Source organism: Bidens hawaiensis, unplaced genomic scaffold (genome assembly GCF_021521415.1).
Source record: "Bidens hawaiensis isolate Kalapana, Puna unplaced genomic scaffold, B.hawaiensis_p1.1 tig00008539_1, whole genome shotgun sequence".
In the NCBI taxonomy this organism is placed as follows: Eukaryota; Viridiplantae; Streptophyta; class Magnoliopsida; order Asterales; family Asteraceae; genus Bidens; species Bidens hawaiensis.
Genome location: NW_027491612.1, coordinates 620,263 through 628,111, shown reverse-complemented (window position 1 = coordinate 628,111; position 7,849 = coordinate 620,263).

Genomic DNA, 7,849 nt, shown 5'->3' with positions numbered 1-7,849 from the left:
ACGAAGTCCTCATCAATAGTAGGGTGGTTGTGGCGGTCCGAAGATGGAGGTCATAAAGTCCGAAAATTCACCAAAATTGAATGCTCCACTTCCTCCGCTACTACCTTCTCCGGACGATGATGGTGGTGGCGCCATTGACTGCATCGGGTCCACCCACATGGAATGATGCAATGGTGGTTCGGGATAGCGCACTGAACCGTTATATGGTGGGAGAGATGTGTAATCCACACTTGGTGGATCTAGAACAACCGGTTCACCGGCATGCCACTGATTCATGCATTCTTCTGTTTCTGTCATCCAAATAACGCATGTTCATTTCGTGTTCTCGCCCTTAGGCTTGGGCACGATTCCACATCTCTAGCCGGTCATGCCACTCCTTTTCAGCTCGTTCATGGTATGCACCCATAAACGTTTGGTGGTCAAATAAAGCCCGAGACTCTTCCAACCAATTGCCAAAAGTGGAAGGCCTATGCCTTTCCACCACATAATTAAGTGATCCCATGTGGGCCCAATTGTTGTCATATGAAGCATATCCAGTCGAGTAATCCCAACCCCCATGTTGGGAACTACTACCACCACCAACGGTCTCCATCTCCTCTATGTCACTTGGTTCCTCAATTTCTTCCTCCAACGCTTCACCTGCCTCCGGAATAACATCTTCTCTCAATACCTTCCATCTCACCTTCTCATTCCTTAAGTAGTGGTACCTCTCATCCTTTGTATATGTCCATCCCGGACACAACTCATCCAACTTATGTTCCTTGAATGTCTTCTTCATCCCAACTGCGCCTGCTGGAATGACGCCATGAAGCTTCAATATCGCCGTGATCAATCGGCATTGAGGTATTAACTTCCTCTTGTTGCTTTCTCGACTTATCCATATGTTAAGCATGGCTAAGTAGCGGAAGGAAATTAACGGCTTGCCACACATCAATGCGGCCAAAACAAGAATATCACTGTTTCTTACCACTGAAATATCACTCCGGCGGGGCACCACGTTGGATAAACATATTGTCATCAACAAATGAGGTTCAATCTTCAACTCCCTCCTTCTAAAATTTGAACCTGTACCTCTACCTCCTTTTAAAATAGATGATAACATATTAAACCATTGCGGATGTTTGTCGGGATTGTCAAACAAATCTTTGACCGATGGATAGACATACGAATTGGATGGCTTGCTGTCGAACAAGGAAATTTGATTAAATGTCTCAAAGGACATCACCACTTGAATTCCTCCCACGGTACCAATTAACTTCATATCCGAACCCTTCTTAAATGGTGGGCACCTCAAGGTAGATATCCATTCCTCGATCTCCCTATCATATAACATATTAATCTCTTCATCATATCACTAAAAGGCAGCTTCCCACCCTAATGCTTCAAATCTTTTAAACATGCCAAACGATTCAAAACCTGAGTCGGTCACTTCCTTCTCACACATAAATGCTTCCATCCTTTCTCTCAAACTGCTCACCTTATCTTTGAACAACTCCGGTTGCCATTCCACGGCATAACTCAATAATACCCCACCTCTCCAGTCGGGTTTCGGAATTTGCACCTGTACTTGTTCTTGTTCCTCTCGCAACCGTTGTCTCTTGGCTTGAGCAGCCCGGCCACTAGCTGCTGTAGCCTTTCCCTTTCCTTTATCTGAAGTTCTTCCCATCTACACACATAAACCACCAAAAACATACCAAGTTAATTCAATATGTTCCTCCCCACAGTTTCTTGTTACCATGGATGTAGATAATCAACTCATTATTCAATTAACCAATATCTCAAAATTCCAATGAATGCTTAATTTTTCAACTTTTCAATGTAAAATCATACTTTTCAAGCATTTATCTATTATCCACAACTACAATGTATAACCATTACAACCAAACAAGCAAGTGGGTATACTCAAATCAATACTACCTTTACAATTATTGCAATGTATTCAAAGAATTGACATAGATCATGCCTTGGTTAATTGTTTAAGATGATAAACGAGTACTTTTCACATGCAAACAAGAAACCCCCAAAATCTTTGAAATTTTCGGAACCCCACTCCCTCACAATTGGATTACAACTCAAGAATTAAAAGAAATAGGGTTTGTACTGTTATTCTTCACAGAAATTCACTCAAATTAAGGTTAACAATCTTAGATTTTGGTGAGTACTTGAAAGAGGTGTGATGTGAAATTAGGGTTTGAGAGAGTGTTTATGAAGATGGAGAAAGTGTTAGAGGTTAGCAGGTAAAAGATGTGGTTGAGGGTTATTGTGTAAAAAAAATTAAAACTCTTTTGTTAGTATAGGGCCGTCGAATTGTAGCAGTGAGCAGCGCACCGTGGGCCACGGTGTTAACCGTGGTCCACGGTTGACCCAGTCAACAGATTTAATGAACCGGACCGTGGTCCACGGTTGACCCGGTCAACAGATTTATTGAACCGGACCGTGGTCCACAGTTGAGTTGAACCAAACGAACAGAGGGGACCGCATCGTGGAAGAGGCTTAATTTGTGACCTACGTTGGGTTGACCGTGGGCCACGGTCTACACCGTGGTCCACGGTGTACCCTTTTTTTTTACAAAAAAACTTAAAATTAAAAATTACCCTACCCCCACCCCCCCCCCCATGAAAAACCCGAGTTGTCCTCAACGTGGTGAAGAATTCCTAAGAATTTCCCCACACTTGAATCGGACAAACTCATAACGAGAAAGGTAATTTTAAAAAAAAATTGAACAAAAGCTATGTTACAATATACAACAAACCTGGCATTGTCAAGCATGTTCAAATCCTTTCCTTCCAAGTAGGATTTAAGGCGATGTCCATTCATAACCTGTTTACCTTGACCTTGCACGTCTTCGATCTCAACATCACCAAACTTCCCTACTCTTTAAATGACATAAGGGCCCATCCACTTGCTTTTAAGCTTCCCGGGAAACAATTTGAGTCTTGAATTGTAAAGCTACACTTTTTGCCCAACCTCAAATGTTCGTTTCCGTATCTTAGCATCATGAATCCCTCTTCAATTTCTCTTTGTAATTCGAAGCACATTCATACGCCTTATCCCGGATTTCTTCCAACTCGTTCAATCTCAACTTCCTCAACTCACCAGCTTCATTGTAATCCATATTGACATTTTTAATTGCCCATAATGCCCAGTGAGCTACTTCCATTGGCAAATGACAACCATTCCCATACACCAACCGATAAGGAGTGGTACCAATCGGTGTTTTGTAAGCCGTACGATAGGCCCACAATACATCATCCAACTTGATCGACCAATCTTTTCTATCAACCCGAACCATCTTTATTAAAATTTCTTTAATTTGTCGATTATAAACTTCAACTTGGCCGCTTGTTTGAGGATGGTAAGGTGTTGCAATTCGATGATTAACACCATAACGCTTCAACAATTTGCTAAATGCAAAGTTCTTGAAATGCAATCCACCATCACTTATGATAACTCTAGGAATCCCAAATCTTGAGAAGATGTTGGATTGAAAAAACTTACACACCATGGAATGATCATTAGTTCTTGTTGCAACCGCTTCGACCCACTTTGACACATAATCAACCGCAACAAGAATTTAAAGATACCCGCATGAGTTTGGAAACGAGCCCATGAAATATATGCCTCACACATCAAAAATGTCAACAACTAAATGGGTTGTAAAGGCATTTCATTCCTTTTTGAGATACCCCCATTCTTTGGAAATTTAAACAATGCCGAGCATATTCATTTGCATCCTTAAAAATCGTTGGCCAATAAAACCCACACATAAGTAAGTACCTTATACCCCGTTTTAGAACCACTAAAATGACCCCCACATGACGATGAATGGGCGTGTTTCAAAATCTCTTGTACTTCATTTTCAGGTACACATCTTCTAAGAACTTGATTTACTCCAACTTTGAAAAGGTCCGGTTCATCCTAAATGTATTGCTTGACTTGGGCCATGAACTGTTGCCTCCTTTTCTTTGACCAAAATTCCGGAATCGCCCCTGTGGCCAAATAATTGACATAGTGAGCATACCACGGTGCGGTTGAAACAACAAGCAACTGTTCATCCGGAAATTTCTCGTTTATCTCTATCGGATCATCAACACCATCAAGGGTAATCCGAGACAAGTGATCCGCAACTACATTCTCACAACCCTTCTTGTCACGGATTTCAAGGTCAAATTCTTGTAACAATAACACCCATCGAATCAAATGCGGTTTTGCATCTTTCTTTTCCATCAAATATTGAACCGCACTATGATCCGAGTACACCACAACTTTACTTCCCAAAATATATGAATGAAACTCATCTAAGGCATACACCACCGCAAGCAACTTCTTTTCGGTGGTAGTGTAGTTCAATTGTGCCTCGGATAAAGTTTTGCTCTCATAATAAATCACCACCGGTTTCTTATCCATTCTTTGACCCAAAACCGCTCCAACCGTGCTATCACTAGCATCACACGTAATCTCAAATGGCTTTGACCAATCCGGTGATTGTAAAATTGGTGCTTGCACTAACTTCTCCTTCAAACTGTCAAACGCTTGCAAACATTCATTAGTAAACTCAAAGGTGACATCCTTCAATAAGATATTACATAAAGGTTCTGAAATTGCACTAAAACCTTTAATAAATCTCCTCTAGAACCTGACATGTCCCAAAAACGATCTCACTCCTTTGACATTTTTCGGTGGTGGCAAAGATGAAATTACTCTAATCTTTGCTTGATCAACTTCCATCCCCCTACTTGAAACCACATGACCTAACACAATACCTTCTTGTACTGTGAAATGACTTTTCTCCAAACTTAACACCAAGTTTGTCTCAACGCAACATTTTAAAACTTTTTCTAAATTTGAGACAAGACTCGAAAGTTGAACCAAAAATGGAAAAGTCATCCATAAAAACCTCAAGTTAATCCCCGACCATGTCTGAAATATGCTCATCATACATCTTTGAAAAGTGGCCGGGGCATTACACAATCCAAATAGCCTCCGTCTAAAAGCAAAGGTGTCATATGGACAAGTAAAAGTGGTTTTGTGTTGGTCATCGGGATGGATTGCAATTTGATTATACCCCGAATACTCATCCAAAAAACAATAATATTTTTGACCCGAAAGTTTTTCAATTATTTGATCAATGAATGGTAATGGAAAATGGTCTTTTGAGGTGGCGGTATTTAATTTCCTATAATCGATGCACACTCGCCATCCGGTTACCGGTCGGGTGGCGATTTGTTCACCTTAATCATTTTTTATTACCTGGATGCCAGCTTTCTTGGGCACTACCTGTGTCGGGCTCACCCATGAACTGTCTGAAATGGGATAAATGATCCCTGCATCCAACCACTTGATCACCTCCTTTTTCACCACTTCTCACAAGTTCGGGTTCAATCTCCTTTGAGTCTCCCTTGTTGGTTTAGCCTCCTCATCTATTATTATTTTATGCAAGACATCCTAAGGAGTGTAGCCATATCCTTATCACAAAGAGGACATGATCACGTTCGAAAACATAAAGTTGTGATTCGTATGGCGTTTGGTGTGGTACACTTTGGCTTAGGGTTTCATGCCCTTTCTGAACTCTCCAGGTAAGCAACCAGGTCCTGCGTCTGATTGGATATATGCCCATTGCTTATCCTTAGGTTTCATGAAACTTGGTGTCAAGAGTTCGGAAAACAAGCACGTCCCCCCTACCGTTACTACATACCCGCCACGTAAAACCGTCTTTATGCAGAAAAATATCGGAAAACCGAAATAAAATTGATTGAAAAATATTTTGAAAATATTTTTTTTAGGCCTATCCCTTGGAGTTTGTGTGTGAACATGTGTACAGGAGACGCTATAAATGTTATAAATTCGAGCGTATGAATGAAACTTTAATATAAGTGCGGGCACCTAGCACATAGAGTATTCATGCAGTTTGGGCCCTAAAATAAACTATAACTATACTAGGCCGATACGTCTAAAAATATATCTTATAGTTACGGCTCTGATACCACTCTGTAACACCCCTGCATTAAGCGGAATATGCCCGGGTGTAACGTACAGATCATTCATAAGCTCGTAACGCTATTAAAGCGACATTAATTATATTTAATTCATTTCATATAATAAAAAATACACACATTGTTCATAAATAAAAGGAAACAATAACACTTCATAAAAAAAATAATAATAAACAAGTTCTTTATTTCAAATATCTTAAGGTAAACTAACGATCTTCGTTTTTAGCACACCATCGGTTCAACCTGTAACACGTTGAAAATAATGTATTTTGTCAACAATTAAGTTGGTGAGTTTTCATAAGTTTTTGCGTATACATATATATAGAAAACTCGCGATTCAACGATCGTCATGCAATAAGTATTCAAGCGTAAAGTAAATAAAATCAAATAGTGTCGTCCTCCCGTTGATTTAGCCGAAGCCGTTGAAGTCTGGGAAATAAGAACCATCTTACGTAAATAACCGAGGTCGTAACGTTAGACGGCGCGACCCTCCCACTATGTGTATGCGTTTGCGTAACTTCCACCGTAAAAACAGTAAACACATTGCAAGCAAGTTCACGTATAATCATAAACAATATGCACGAATAATATTAACATGTACGATATAAGTGAATCGGTTTGTAAACAATCACATAACTAACGAAAGAAAAGTTGTGACGTGCTACCCCCAAAATATTATAAAACATTAAAATGGGGTTATGAAGAAGTCACTTGGAATGCGGAATACGGTAACGAGAAGACGGTATGATTAGAGCAAACTAGTTGGTCCCGCGATAATTCACGACAATTTCTCCTAATTATTAAAGCGTAAATGAAATAAATACTTAAACAACTAAATGAACAAGACCAAAGAGATGGGTTTGCAACGGATTTGGGGTCGTTAACATATTAGTTATACTTTATAGAATCTTGCTAAAGATGTAATTAAATTTTATTAACTTTAATCATTAGGAAATAATTATAAAGTCATTTTTGGTTATCAAAGAAAATCCTTTATATAATATATACACCGACATATGAAAATGCTTTATGAAATCTACAATAGTTTTTAGCGGGGTTCAGTTTAGTTAATTAAGAAAAGAAAGATAAGAACACATTTATTATTATTATTATTGTTACTTTTAATGTAAAAAATACAGATATATATAAATAATTATGTGTGTGTATATATATATATATATGAAATTTATTTTAGAAACTTATCGGAGTTCGGTTCGTTTAAACGAGTGTAAAAAAATATGATTTTAATGTAAATATAGTTTTTGTATTAATTAAAACAAATAAATAACAAAAATAACACCAAAAACCGGACCAGGGGGGATCGAACCTGCGCCCCTGGCCGGGTTAAGTATTTGCGTGATATGCACTGGCCATCTGAGCCAGCTTCTAATTCGTTAGTCGACACAGAAATAATTATATATAACCAGTTAATCAAACAAACCCCTAATTCAATATAAACCCTAATTTGATATAATTCCAATTGAAGGTCTTGTACCCTTTGTCGATTAAAATTGACAGAAGGGTTTTAACGATCATCAAAATCCGACCCTAACCCATATAACTATTACCTGAAATGGTTACGGATGGTATAAGAACGGCGAGTCAGGGTTTCGGCCTAAGAGTGAGATCAAACGAGTCTAAGAACTGATTCAACGCTGCAATTAGGATGGGGCTTAGGTTCGCAGGGTGCTAGAGAGTGTGAGGTACAAGTTTATTGCGTTTTGGTTGAGCATTTATAGGCTAACAAGGTCATGGTTATTCCGCGGTTGATGTTAATGAATTTGATTATAATTGATTCGATTAGTTGGCAATTACTCGTTATTTCCATATGGACGACTGGCGTGGAGGTTAAGCAT